This window comes from Dermacentor silvarum, unplaced genomic scaffold (genome assembly GCF_013339745.2).
Source record: "Dermacentor silvarum isolate Dsil-2018 unplaced genomic scaffold, BIME_Dsil_1.4 Seq12468, whole genome shotgun sequence".
Lineage (NCBI taxonomy): Eukaryota > Metazoa > Arthropoda > Arachnida > Ixodida > Ixodidae > Dermacentor > Dermacentor silvarum.
In genome coordinates, this window is record NW_023605677.1 from 6,472 (window position 1) to 21,823 (window position 15,352).

A 15,352-nucleotide genomic window follows, 5' to 3' on the forward strand; every position below is an offset into this window, starting at 1 on the left:
AACCTCCAACCTTTCAGTTAACAGCCGAACGCGCTAGCCGATTGCGCCAGTGGAGATGCGGCATACCACGGTCAGGCGCTTACTGCGTGTGACCGTCACCCATGCAACGCGACCCTGAAGACGCAGCGTAAGACACTCGGCCCTGTACGGGACACGCCTCAAGCCTTTCGGGTAACAGACCGAGGCTAGTTGAGTGCGCCACTGGAGGCGAGGACCGGGCGGCAGCTATTTACGCTTGGCTTCGTAATGACTCCATGACAGGAAACAACGCACACGTAAAAAAAGGCTCGAACACCAGCCTCCGGTAGCTTCATGCGCCAACCTTTGCAGGACACAGCCTAACCCGCTAGGCCGATGGCGCCACGACGCTTTTTTTTCTTTATTGCCGTCGTCGACGTTACAAAATCAAGGGTTACAATGATAAAACGTGCAGCCACACTTTGCTAAGCAAAGCACTAAAATCTTTTCAGTGACACCAGTTCATCGATACATACATCCATTGTGGTGGATCAGGCAGTGATTTGTAAGCGGCTCTCACGTAAACACACTCTCAATGAAGTGTTCTCGCACCGGTATTACAACCAAGTCTGCATGTTCAAATTGCATGCGAGTTTTCCACATAGCGTGGAGGCCCAGGACCATAATGAGGTCGTACGGTACTTGCTCTGAGGTATCTATTGGCAAAAAGCGTATCCCATACGGGTCCAGGGGTAACTGCTTCTTCAAGCGTTCTCTGCAGAACGTCCCAGTGAAAGATCGGGTCCCAGCAATCTAGGAAAACATGTTCTATTGTTTCTGGTTTTTTACATAAAAAGCAGTTGGTGTTCCAGGGGATGAAAATACCCTTGCTATGAAGCCAGGTCTTAACGGGAAGTGTGTTTGAATGTAATTGGAAGAAGAAGGACTTAGTTGATGGCCGTACTGGCATTTTCTTCACTCTTTTTAGCACGTCCTGTCCGGGGCCTCCACGGTGTGGCGAGCGGTACAAAGGTACGGAGAGCATCGTGTCCACAAGATCTCTGTACAATTTTTTCTTTGTAACGGTGGACAGATACTGCTGTGAGAAACGCACATTAACATCCTATATGACAGCACCACTTCACGCAGGTATCCTTTCACAGTTCCCGGCATGTTCAGAGCCGACGAAACAACGAAATCCCGGAAGAAGTCTGCCCAGCCGTACTTGTACTAGTGTTCGAAGAAAGGAGATCATTTTGATCCCGCAGAAAACACAAAGCGTGACACAATTTGTCGCAAAAACAGTGAACCAGACCAAGCCCACCTTTCTTGACCGGGAGAAACAAGTTTGTTCGACTCGTCCTCTCCCAGGTAGAGGCCCAATGAAAGTAGCGAAAATGCGGTGAATTTTTTGTACGCTTACCCGCGCAGCACACAACACATTCATAACATACCATATCTTAGAAACTAAAAAGAGGTTGCAAACAGTGGCTCTAGAAAACATTGACAATTGCTTTCCTCTCCACCGTCAGCCTTTCCTTTGCTCTCGAAGCTTGGTCGAGCCAGTACGGTTCGGCCTCACGGTAACTTCCGAGAGGCACCCCCAGGTACTGTGTAGGCAACTTTGACCAATTCAATCGAGAAAAGGTCTCCGGCGTGTCTTTCCAACTCCCATGCCAGAAGCCATAACTTTTATCCCAATTTATCTGGGCTCCAGCTGAACGCAAAATTTTTCAACTACAGTAGTCGCCTCGTTAATGCTGGCTTTATTTGTACAGAGAATCGCAGATGTGGTCTGCATACGCCAATATTTTAACGTGTGCTGCCTGTAGTCGATAGCCTGCTATGCGGTCGTTGTTTTTAATGGCCAAACAGAGTGGCTCGAGATAAGCAGCAAACAGAAGGGGCGAAAGCGGGCATCCTTGACGCACCGACGAGAGCACACGAAAGCTATCGGTGAGCTCCCCATTAACAATATTCGCGTTGAGGCAGTCTTTGTACGCCATCGTTACGCCTTCCGTTATGACACTGCCAACGTTCGTATGTTCGAAGTATGCATAGTAGAGCCTTGTGCGAGACGAGGTCGAAGGCTTTCGCCAAATCTATCTGCATCATCGCGACGTAATCGCCAATCGCAGTCGCAACACTCTAGCACACTTCGAACCACGTGTACATTTGTTGTAATACTGCGGCCATTTAATGCCACAAGTCTGGTGAGGCCCTACCAATGTTTGATGACACTTTGCAGTCGTTTCGCTAAAACTTTCGTGAATATTTTGTAGTCAACAGTTGGCTAGAGTTATCGGGCGATATGAGCCTGGCAACAAAGCGTTTCTTTTCGTCATCACTCTTCGGGATTAGCACAATATGCGAGGTTGTGAAAGACAAGGGCAATCTTTTTCGGTCATACGCTTCGCTGATAACTAGATGGAGGACATTAGCCAGCGCTGACTTAAACGTTTTATAGAAAGTAGCCCCTAAGCCATCAGGCCCAGGTGCTTTACCGGGCGCCAACTCGTCTATTGCGCACTCTATCTCACTCAGGGTAATGGGATGTTCTAGCCGTGCCTTAACATTCTTCATCGAGCTTTGGCATCAATGAAAGGAATTCCGTCTGGTAGCCATCTTTAGGTTCACGTCGTTGACCTAAGAAGGCTTTGAAGTGATCGACGATCCCTTGTTTGATGTCGTTTTTGTCGGACGTGATGTCATTGCCTTTAGCTAGCTGGCGGATTTCCTTCCGACATGCGTACCTTTTCTCGTCTGAGAGAGCTCGTTTTGTTGGCGCTTCTCCCGCCCACAGCTTCTCAGACCTTGATCGCACAACGGCGGCTTTGTATTTCTCAGAGTCTATCCTTTCGAGTTCGGCTTTCACTTCCTTTATTTCGTTAACATACACACCAGGCTGGACACTTTCCATGCAGATGAAAAATTGCAGTTGCTGGCGAAGGTTCGTTTCTGCCTGTTTCAGGTTATGCCGAAGGACACTGCTTCTTTCAATAGCCATTGTTTTTACTTTCTGTTTAAATTCTTCCCATTTAATGGCGAAGCTTGCTATTCGACTGAAATCAGGCTTTCTAGTTCCTTCGCAACAGCATCAACGAAAGCATCGTCATCCAGCAACTGCGCGTTCAATTTCCAGAGGTCCCAGTTAAAGGTGTGTTTGATCTGTCTTTTCCCAAAGGTGGCAGTTACCAAGCAGTGATCGCTATATGCAATGGGTTGCACATCATATTCACTACACAAGGGCACCAATTCGGCTGACACATATAATCTATCTAGCCGAGCGTGGCTATCACGCTGGAAGTGCGTAAACTGCGGGTGGGTACCGCTGGCGAAGACACTACCGATATCTTCCAAGTCGTAATCGTGCACCAGCGCATTTAGCAATACAGCACTCTTATCGCGAACGCGTGAAACTTTTGCGCGATCGTCAGCAGTGCATACACAGTTAAAATCCCCCAGCAGTATGACCACCTTGTGGCAGTTTACGTACGCTTCAAGTCGCTCAAAGAAGATTCGCCGGTCTGTTTCAATATTCGGCGCGTAGACACAAATGACTCGGAAATCCATATCGCAATAACAAAAATCAGCCACTAAAAGGCGACCTGTTTCACACGAAAACACTGACTTCACACAAATGCCAAAGTTTCTTCGAATGAATATAGCGCAACCACCTGATCCACCAACAGCGTGAGAAACACACACGTCGAAGTGCGCACGAAAATTGGACACCATTCTGTCGGTTAGCTCTTGGCTCTCTATTTTGGTTTCTTGGATTCCCACAAGATGCAAGTCATTATCTAAGAGTAGGCGACTTAGCTGACATTGCCGCCTTCTTGCACCAAGCCCTCGTACATTTAACGTGGCTACACGTAGCGCTCCTTCAATATTAGCTTCCATGACTACACGGTAGAATGGTGCCCATCACAGTTACGCAGGGACGAGTGTTGATAATGACGCGCCGATAACCGCGTCGAATGCCACAAAAGGGAACACAACCCGACCTCTCGAAAACAACACTCACATGCAACTCGGGCCCTCGTTCCTGACACATATCCAAGAGAATAGCGCTCAGGGTGACGGCCATTGCACTCAGGAAACCCCCAACCCGCCTCAAGCAAAACACTAGTACAGAACTACGGAGGCGGTTTACCCGCCTGCCGTGGATCGGCCGTAATGTTCGGCCGCAGCTTCAAGGTTGGTCTCCTCATACCTGGCGCTTTGGGCGGTGGCTCGTCTCCGCCGCTGCTGTCCATGCATCGTAGCCAGGCTATTGGTCTGGTCGCGCGGACGTTTCCCCGCCTGCAAGTTGGCAAGCCCGGTATGGGTGTCCATGTCTTCATGTTCAGGGGGGTGGAGGCCGCTCCCGGATCAGGTGGGCTCTCTTCCTCACGGTCGGCATGGCTACAGTGCCCTCCACTTGCTCTTGCAGTTCAGTGTCGACGGCTTCATCGACATGTTGCCCCTGTTTCTGAAGGTCGTGCCTCCGACTGTGCCACCTCGCCAGCTGCTTCCTTAGCCGTGGTCGATGTGTCTTCCATATCCGCCTCGTCCATGAGTAGGGCGGAGTTGTCGTCGTTGCTCACGGGTCCGGTCACGCTTAGCGTACGTCCGCTCGCACTGACTCTCTTCGTGACCGAAGCGTCGGCACGCACCACACCGCGGTATGCGGCAGTCGCGACGAATATGGCCCGTTCCGCGGCAGCGTAGGCAGAGAGGGGCCCTGCCCGGCACAACCACAGAGCCAGCTCGCCGGCGACGCTCACCTGTGTGCGAGGTCGTCAAGCATTACGCCCGGCTTCAACTTCAGCGTAACCAGTCTTGTAGTAGAGTTCTTATCAGCCACGCCATGCACCCGCCACCGGTCGCGGGCGACGTCCGTGACCTTTCCAACGGCGCGAAGGCAAGACGCACGTCCTCGTCAGGAAACGGTGTGCAGCAGCCAATGCACTTTTAAGCGTACATCCTGGTTGGCGGGGTCAATGACGAGGCATCGCCCTTCTTGACTTGTAGCTCACCAACACTGACGATCTTCTTCACAACTTCGTTGTCTTTGAAGGTCACGGCCCAAACATGGCTCATACGGTAGGCCCCGAGAGCCACCACTTCCGACAGGAGCGATAACGGAGCGAGCGCATGGCGGAAATCTTCCACCCGGTATGGGCGGGCCCTGATATCACAATGTAAAAAACTGTGTTCACAACAAAACGCCCTGTTGGCAAACTCCGCAAAACAACTTGGTACTCGTTCTCCACAACGACACTCCTTTTACCGCGGCCGCTCTGGGCCGCTGAAGCCGCTCCTACGGAGCCCGTCATCGTACGTCCGTCACGCTCGGTGGCCGGAAGCAGAATCCATTGCGCCACGGAGGCGATACACGGGCTGCGCTTTACTTGTTGTGCTCGTGACTCTCATGCAACGCACATGTAAAAAAAAGGAACCAGCGCCCCCGGGAGGGCTTGAACCTCTAACCTTTCGGCTAACAGCCGAACGCGCTAGCCGATTGCGCCACGGAGGCGATACACGGGCTGCGCTTTACCTGTTGTGCTCGTGACTCTCATGCAACGCACATGTAAAAAAAGGAAGACCAGCACCCCCGGGAGGGCTTGAACCTCTAACCTTTCGGCTACAGCCGAACGCGGTTAGCCGATTGCGCCACGGAGGATTTTTTTTTCTTTATTGCTGTTTTTCAACAACACAACGCTTAGCACACATCACAAATGAGACATCAAAACAAGGTTACAATAAAGGTTGTTATGGTAATGCAGATAATACCGTCAATCACGTGGTGACCTGGCGATGTCATTTAAATTCTTTTAGTCTAACCAAGGGTTCCACGCTGGCAGTCCAGGGGGAAACACATTCTTTTGTTTTTTCTACTTCTATAAACGAGCCATGCTCTCTCGAAAGTACAGCCTTGCAGGTCTTCTATCTGGTTCACAGTAGAAGCCCGCGTTTCGTGAGCGCCATATACTGTGCAGGCCAGTCGACAGTAATCAGATCAAAAGGTACTCCTTCTCGTTGTCTATTGCAAGGTACCTGATGGCGTGCGTATCTAGCTGGAATTCTTTTTTCATTGTCCGCTGCAACACATCCCAAAAATAGACCCCTCCAACAGTGAAGAAAAACGTGATCGATGGTTTCCGGTTGTTTGCAAATAAAACAGTGAGAACCCCAGGGCATATAAACCCACGCTCCTCAAGGAAAGTTCGTTACTGGAAGCGTTCCGGTATGCAGTTTGAAAAAAGGAAAGATTTCAGCACTGGGGCGCTACTTGCATTCTTTTAACTCTTTTCAGGACATTCTGAACCCTGCCCTGCACTGTATATGGCTCTGTACAAGGGAATCGGCAACACTATGTCACATATGTCGTTATACATTTTCTCTTTGTAACAGAATACAATTATCATTAGAAAAACCGAACGCATAGAAATCGCACACTTGATACTACTTCCGAAAGTAACCCTGCACCGTACCCGACATGACATGGGTGCTATAACATAGTCGGGTACGCGCCTAATCTTGCCTGGCACACTCGTTTGCAGGAATGGAGTCCCTTACCTCGCAGAAAAAAGAAAAAACCTGTTCACTAACTGCTTGAGAAGAGGATGTGCCAGTCAAAGCCCCCACACTTTACTCTCCTGAACAAATTTGTGCGACTGCACCTTTCCCAGGTAGATCCCACACAAAGATCGCAAGAACCCTATGCAATTTCTGCACATTTACCCTAGAACAGTACATAACTTGCATCAGATACCATAATTTAGCCACAAAAAGCATGTTATACACGGTAGCCCTCGCAAACATTGAGAGATAATTAGCCCTCCAAGCATTCGCCTTTCACGTAAGAGGTCTGCTTGTTGCTGCCAGTAATCATTATTTATATTTGTAGGACTGAAGTGGCATACCGAGGTACTTACAGGCATCTTGTGCCAGAGGACGTTGGCAAAAATGTCCGGGGGGTCGACTGCCACACTCCGTGCCAAAATCCCAGGCACTTTCCCCAGTTTACCCGACTTCCTGTAACGTCGGTGAAAAATTTGACAGCTCTAATGGACTCTTCGATGCTTTCATAATCAATACAACACAAGGCAACGTCATCGGCATATGCGAGCAATTTCGCCTCTGACGATTGTAAACGAAAACCGGTAATAGAATTATTTTCAAGTACTGACAAACATAACGTTTCAAATATAAATAAAGAGCAGAAGTGGACTGTTGGGCAGCCCTGGCGCAACGAAGGCTGGATTTTGATGGGGGCCCCCATGCCTTGTTAATAATTGGTCTGGTAGAGCAATTCCGATACGCCAGAGCTACACCGTCCATGATGATGGACCCGACATTAATGTGTTCTAATCTGGCAAACAAAATAACGTGCGCTACAACAATCAAATGCCTTCTCCAGGTCCAACTGGAGTACGACCACACAAGCTTCAAGGGAAACGCAACACTCTAAGAACGGACCGCATCTTATGAACATTCGTATTGCGACCCTTAATTCCACACGTTTGGGTGCGGGCCGGCCAAGTCTTTAATAAATGTCTGAAGTCTAGCAGCTAGAACTTTCATTAAAACCTTGTAGTCCACGTTTGTGAGTGCTATCTGTCTGTATTATGTTACTTGCTTCAGCTTGTCCTCGTCCTCTGTCTTGGAATCAGCCCGTGTGGGAATTAATTGAACGATGGTGGTAATACCTTACCATGGGTACGCTTCGTTAAAAACTGCTACGAGTACTTCTGGCAATTCCTTTTTAAACCGCTTATAGCACGCATGCAAAGCCCATGAGGGCCAGGCGACCTGCCGCGATTCAAATTATCAATCGCGCGTTCCACTCAAAACAGTTATCGGCGCTTCTAATACAGCTTTCGTTTCATCACTCAGTTGAGGCATGCGTGCTAAAAAATTCGCTTAAAGCGCTCCAGGTCTACCTGCCTAAGTGTAAATCGATTCTCCTGAGTGACTGAAAGAACACACGTGCTATGCTAATCGCTACCTGTAACTCCGTGACCACCCGCTTCGATCATGTCAATCTGGAGTGCTTCGTGCGTGCGCCTTTTCCAGTCTAAGCGCCCTTTTTGTGGGTGTCTCCCCCACAGCAAAGGACTTCGGCTCTAGTACGAACTATAGCGCCGCGATAACGTTCCTCGTCATGCAGTTCAAGTTGCTGTTTGATATTCTGTATATCACTTTTGAATGCTCTCGGCTCTTTGCACTCCAGTTCTGTCAACATTTTCCAAGGTTGTTAGATTTTCGTTCTTTATTCCCTCATATTTAGTGCGACGGAACCATCGATGGCTTTTATTTTTCTCTGCTGTACGGTCAGTTTGCGTACTTTCCAATTCCGTACGGCCACTTTGCGGCCAGTGTACGGCCAGTTTGCGTAGTAGCCAATTTGCTTACTCTCCCCATCGTTCTGCAAGTTTATCATCTCCGTTCAGAGTGTTTTTTGCGATGCATCCAACACATCTGCTACGAAATTTTCATCAGTGGTTTGTTTCGAATTCATTTGTCCACAGTTCCCAAGAGAAGCTGCAACCTTTTGTCTTTCTTCATATGTCACATTTAACTAGACAATGATCAGTGAAGCAAATAGGACAGACATTGTAACTGTTGCACATCGGTAGTGCTGCAAGTGACACGTAAATGCGATCTAAACGAGCATGGCTGTTTCCTTGAAAGTGCGTGAAACGCCATCTCGCGTCCCCATCATGCAGTCCGGCACGTCCTCCAATTCCCATTCAGTAATTATCTCGGACAAAATGTCCAGACCTTTATCGCTCTTTAGGCCTCTATTTTACCTATCTCTGGCATTTAGAGCACAATTAAAAATCACTAACAGTACCATATGCTTATCAGAAGACATGTGCTCCTCTAACTTCGAAAAAAAAATGCGACCGATCTTTTGACCACGTTTGGCTAATAAATACTCAACACACGCATTCAGGTCCACTCAATGCAAAATCGAACGAAACTAACCGGCCGGATGAACATGAAAAAATGCCTTGCACCGCGAGACCCGATAATTTCTTAACAAACAATACGCAACCCGCCGACGGCCTGTATGGCGTGGCTCACTATCGCGTAATACCGTGACGTAACCGCTGCACGATGCTCCGCGTCTCCTCGTCACCATCCACTTTTGTCTCTAGCACTGCTAACACGTCAAGCTCATGTCCACCGAGAGGAAGCCTAAACACTTGGCTCTGCTTTCGCTTGGCGGCCCGACTCGAAACGTTTAGGCGTCTCCAATCTAAGCGTCGGGTTAGTAGCCATGGCTGCTAGTGAAATGAGATTTGGCCCGGAGCATGGTGCTACCTTAGCGTCTAGCACTCCGCTAGACGCCCATGTCCCACCGGTGGACCGGTGCACTGAGATTGGCGGTGGCGTTCGTCTCAGTCTTTTTTTCTGCTGTAGTAAGGTTGGGACGTGCTTGTAGCTGCTGCGCCTGCCCACAGATGTCTTCGAAGGCGGCCCGTCCTCGCTACGTCCTTGGTTCGCTGCGTTGCTGCCTGCAGGCTGTTCAAGAGGACGTTTGACAGAGGATCCGACTTGCTGCCCGTTGCGTCGTTCTTTCCGACAGGTCTTCCACTGTCTTGCATTGAGACACAGCATCCGCCGAGTTGCTTGGGCTTCCTTCCTTAGTCTTGTCCGGTATCTTCTGCCCCTCCTTCGGTAGCCTTGTTATCCACTGGTGCCCCCGCCTCGACAGCCGGTGCAGGCGAACCGTCTGCCGCACTTGGGGTGCCTGGATCTCCTGCCCCTTTTGCTGCGTCCTCGGCCACATCCATCACCAACTGCGCGGCGTACGTTACCTCGCGGCCCGGTCGCAGAAGCGTACGTACGTATGCACTGGTCTTCCGAGTGACCAAACCTGCGGCATTGCGAGCACCGAGGGACTTTGCACTCCCGACGTGCATGACCAGAGCCTTGGCAGCGTAAGGACTGCATTAGGCGGCCAGGCACGACAACTAGGGCCAGTTCGCCTGCGACCCTGATTTGGTGTGGGAGGTCTTCCAGCTTCACGCCGCTCTTGAGCTTTTGCAACACGGAACGGTAGTCGTCCCCTTGTCGCTGATTCCTTGAACCCGCCATCACTCTCGGGTGACCTGAACGACCTTTACAAAAGCCGCCAGCGCCGTTCTTACATCTTCATCGGCCACACCATGTATTAGCCATGAAGACGCAGCCCAACCTGCTGATCTTGAGAGTCAACTACGATGCAGCGCTGCCCCTTTACCTTCAGCTCCTTGACGTGCAGCAGCCGTTTCGTGGCGTCGGCCATGGTCACCGTCCCGACGTGGTTGATCTGGTAAGGCAAAAGTGCAAGCACCTCCGGCAGCAGCCCTGTTGGGCCGAGAGCGTCCCGAAAATCCTCAGCTCTGTAGGGTCTGGCTCGCACGTCACCGTGCAAAAAGACGGTGTTTAGCACCACGCGTCCTTTAGGCAGGGGAGGCAAAATAATTTGATAGCCGGTGTCGTCTTCGCAGTTCCCCTGTTTCCGCGGCCAACGAGGGCCCCTATCGCCGCTCCACTGGAGCCCATGATTCTGCTGACCGCTCAGCTCGGCTGCCGGAAGCAGACTGATTGCGCCACGAAGGCGATACGCGGGCTGCGCTTTACCTCTTGTGCTCGTGACTGTCATGCAACGCACATGTAAAGAAAGGAAGACCACCGCCCCCGGAAGGGCTTGAACCTCCAACCTTTCGGTTAACAGCCGAACGCGCTAGCCGATTGCGCCACGGAGGCGAGACGCAAGCTGCACTTTACCTCTTGGGCTCGTGTCTGTCATACAGCGCACATGTACAAAAAAGAAGGAAGACCACCGCCCCCCGGAGGGTTTGAACGTCCAACCTTTCGGTTAACAACCGAACGCACTAGCCGATTTAGCCACGGAGGCTTTTTTTGTTTCCGGATTTGTCCACGTACAATAGATAGGAATTCGTCTTGGAATTCAACATACATACACTTGGTTACATTGTTCTAAAAATGAGGCGGACACTTCGGCTCTGGTTGTTAGGTTAGTAAGGATCTTGTGTTAGTAGCTGATCAAACATAGGTAACCACTCTGGGGCATCGGTCAGGGTCCTGTAGGCATCTCGTACGTACAGGGTCGTCCACTCTTAGCACGAACACGGCGCCGCGTGGCCGCGCTCCGCGGAGCGCCAGCACACATGGCGCGGCCGCGCATCGAAGCTAAGCGGCAGGCGCACAGGGGCTTGGAGGCGGTGCTTCGTGTCGTCTGCTAAAGTGCGCGAGCGCGCTTTGCTTTACAAGACAACAGGCGGCACAAACACGCGCTCGCTCGCGCGCTTTAGCAGACGACACGAAGCCCCCTCCAAGTCCCTGTGCGCTTGCGCTGCTTAGCTTCGATGCGCGGCCGCACCATGTGCGCTGGCGTCCGCGGAGCGCGGCCACGCGGCGCCGTGTTCGTACTAAGAGTGGACGACCCTGTACATCATACTCTCCCAGAAGTACACTTTTGGTTAAAGAACCCCAGGTGGTCAAACTTAATCCGGAGCCCTTGTGGGAATCCTCGGTCTCATGACCGCCGCACGCGTAGCGAACGTCGCGTCAGACGCATGCGCGCTAGGGAGAGTTGGGAGAGGGGAAACTTTCCTTCCGCGGGCGGCGCACGGAAATCGCAAGCGCTATCAGCCCCACCGGGTAGGTCACGTGACATCCGTTGACATCGCCCGGGCTCTTTGGTCCCCAGCAAGCGGCGATGGCGGAAGACTCCGCCGCCGCTCCCGTATTCCCGCACATGGTTAGTCAACCGCGTTCTTACCGCGGCAATCGCCGCGGCCGCCCGTATTCCCCAGTTGGTAAGTCGGAACCCCTTCTTTACCTAGTGTATTGTTCTCTTGGAGGGAACCCTCAGCGATGTCAACTATAGCTACCTGGCCTGCACGAAGTGTTAGTTGCAGTCGTAATAAATGCTTTCCGAGTGTGCACGTGGTTGTCGTCTATTGTTTCCTCGAGCTTGTACCGGACCGCGGTTGATGCGCAGGCATGCGCCAACCGCGGGGTTCGGTGTGTCGAGGCAGAGGGTCGTTGGAATCTCCCCTTATCCCGACACCCCCACTACGGCGTGCCTTATAATCAGGACTGGTTTTGGCGCGTAAAACCCCTGAAAAGAAGTCCACTTTTGACGGTTGTGGTTTGACATGCTCGTGTCTTACATCCATCTGCATTTTTCATACACTGTGCATTGCCAACAACATCAGGAAATCACATGGCACTTCCGCTGTTTGATAAAAGGGCAAGAATCCAGTAAGCTGTAAGCGGAAATTGCTTTTGACTCTCCTCTGTAAGATGTCCCACAGTAAAACAGAGTCGGAGCAATCTAAGAAAATATGTTCAATGGTTTCGGGTTTATTATATATAGGGCCCTACCGACGCTGCAACGCTAGCGCTTTGGTCGGCGCTACCAAATGGTGCCTTGGCGCCGACTGTCAAGGAAGTAAACAATACAGAAGCGCAGCGCGTGCAAGAAGCGCAAGCTCGGGACGCGCAGTGTTGTTCCAGGAGCTTGACACGCTGGTCTTCGCAGCCTCCGCTCGGCTCGCCGCCTTCTGAGTGGGAACGACGGCACTGCTCGTTCGCCGCCGTCATGTTAATTCCTACATATATATTATACAATTAGTGCCCCAAGGAACAAAAATACCTTTTTCTTTCAGCCAGTGTTTCACAGCGTGTGTGCCGTGTGAAAAAGGAAGAAAAACATCTTGGGGGGGGGGGAAAGGAGGGGGAAGCCCTGACAGGCTTCATCTAAACGCACTTCATAACATCGCGTTCTGGTCCTAATACATATACGGAGCGATAGACAGGCACAGGACACTTCACATCAAGCAAGTCTCTGTACAATTTCTTCTTGGTAACACCCGAAAGATATTCCATTGAAAAGTGGCTTTTCAGTAGACGAAACTCTCACCAACGACTTCTTCATGAATCCTTTCACCGGAACATGGTTGGTAGAACACGATGACACTATGTACTCGGGTAACGCCTTGCTCAGAAACACTTGACAAATACTTTCCAGGAAGGCATCGTTTTGAAGCCTCAAAAAATGAACCACGTGACAACTTGTCTAAGAAACAAATGCGACAACCCCAGTCCTCCATTTTTAACCAAATCAAATAAGTTTAGACGAATAGTGCGCTCTCAATTCGATCCCCAGATAAAGACAGCAAACAGTCTGTGTAACTTTTGCAAGGACACGCTTGCCATGCAGAGTACTTGCATCATGCAGAAAACTTTTCTTACGATGAACATATTACACACAGTTGCACGTGTAAAGATGGAAAGATCACATCCGCCCATTTTGTTGTTTGAGATCTAACACGCTCTATTTCACCTGTCCATTGTCTTTTTGTTTTCACCATAGCGTTCCAACGGAACGCCAAGATATCTGCCTGGCGTATCAGTAAACTTTATGCCTTCAAACTGTGTCGGCCGTTCGTCCCATTCACCGTGCCAAAATCCTAGGCGTTTGTGCCAACTAATGGCGCTTCCAGTTAAGCTGCAAAACGTTCTGGCTTCCTTAATGGCAATTTCGACGCTTTTTTTGAGTGTGGCAGAATATTGCAATGTCATCTGCATATGGCAGAATTTTTATTTCGCGCGTCAAGAAGCGATGGTCGCATATCACTTTGTTGTTCAGAATTTTAAACAGAACGGTTCAAGGTATATTGCGAAGAGTAGGCTTGAGGCCGGGCATCCTTGGGCGTACACTAGAGCTTACTGGGATTTCTTCTTCGCTAAGCTTGTTGTTAATAATAAGCTTTACAGCACAGTTTTTACACGCCATTTTCACACCTTCACTTATCGCACTGCCTACATTAATTTGTTCTAACAATGCGAACAGAATACGAATCTACGTTCGTTAAACTTATGGGCCGATAAGACTGTACTGACTGCAATTTGGAAGATTCATTGGGTATAGGGATTAGTACTACGTGACTTATTTTGAGCGATGGCGGCAGTTGCTTAGTATCGTAGCTTCTGCTCTAACATGGTAAAGAATTTCTGCGCTTCTTTCCTAAAACTTTATAAAACGTTTTGCCCAAGGCCATCCGGCCCAGGCGCCTTGCCTTTGCTCAAGTCTTCAATTGCTTTTTTAATTTCATCTTCAGTAATTTGTCTTTCAAGCTCTACATTTATGTCTTCGTCAAGCCTTGGCATTTGTTTAACGTAGCCGTTTATGAATCCATTTTTACGTGCACTTCGGCGCCGAGCAAACTATGGTACACTCTATAAATGCTCTTTCAATTACACTTTTAATCTGCCGATACCTCGTTTTTGAAGCGAATTTCCTTTATTTCGTTCTTTGCTGCATATATTTTTTCGTCGCCAATCGCCCTCTTAGTTGGTCTTTCTCCGAACCAAAGCTTCTTTGAACGCGCTCTAATAACAGCACCTTTATATTTTTGTTCTTCCATGCGTTCCATCCCTCTCTTAACATCTTGGACTTCACTTCTGAGCAAACCCGGTACTGTAGTCTCTGCATTCAAAAGATATCAAATGTACGCTGTAGTTCTTTTTCCCTTTGTTTTTCTTTGTATCGTAGTGCTTATGATCTATCTATTGCACTGAGTTTAACGTCGCACTTGAATTGTTCCCAAGCTGCCATAAAACTTGCCTGATTCCTTGACATTACTTCCAATTTCTCGCGTATACTATCTGGAATATATACTACCTGGCGTACCCGCCGCGGTGGCTCAGTCAGCTAAGGCGTTGCGTTGCTGAGCATGAGATTGCGGGATCGAATCCCGGCCGCAGCGGCCGTATTTCGATGGAGGTGAAATGCAAAAGCACCCGTGTGATTGCGTTGTAGTGCACGTTAAAGAACCCCAGGTGATCAAAATTATTCCGGAGACCTCCACTGCAGCGTCTGGTTTTGGCATGTAAACCCCCGAAAGAAGAACTATTTGGCGTAAACTATCGCGTATACTATATCGCGTATATTCTCTGAGGATACTTTTGACAAACTTTGATTTTTAGGAACGTTCAGTTAGGCAGATGGCAGTGTTGGTCTCTTCTGATCAAGGTAGAAGTAGATAATTTTCGAGTTAATTTGATGTTTGCTTTCAGGAAAACGTGACAACTGAATGCTCGAGAAAAATAACGTCTGTCGTTTTTTTTTTCAGAGATATGTAGATAGTTCGCGTGTTTTTCCGTTAAACTAAGACTTTCTTTTCGGATTTCGCGAGTTTGGGAAATAATGCTGTATCAGGTTAGATACTGGTTATCCCGCAGTCTACTTCAGCCGATTTTAGAAATTGCCGGATGGTTGTTCCCGCACGCACGTAGAAAGTACCCCACCTTAGAAACGGTCTGCGCGGATCGCTTTAGTAATAGTATACTCTACAGATTTCTTTTCTCTTCGACGTAT

General features: G+C 49.5%; 2 non-coding genes and 1 pseudogene across 2 annotated transcripts; 1 reads left to right on the forward strand and 2 right to left on the reverse strand.

Annotated features, from left to right (window-relative positions):
• Nucleotides 1–5,405: 5,405 nt before the first annotated feature.
• Trnan-guu (transfer RNA asparagine (anticodon GUU)) lies at nucleotides 5,406–5,479 on the reverse strand. The gene has a single exon. It is a non-coding gene; the product is annotated as a tRNA-Asn (tRNA).
• Nucleotides 5,480–10,135: 4,656 nt separating this feature from the next.
• Nucleotides 10,136–15,352, forward strand: part of LOC119434543 (scavenger receptor cysteine-rich domain-containing group B protein-like) — a 33,021-nt pseudogene continuing 27,804 nt past the window's right edge.
• Nucleotides 10,634–10,707, reverse strand: Trnan-guu (transfer RNA asparagine (anticodon GUU)). The gene has a single exon. It is a non-coding gene; the product is annotated as a tRNA-Asn (tRNA).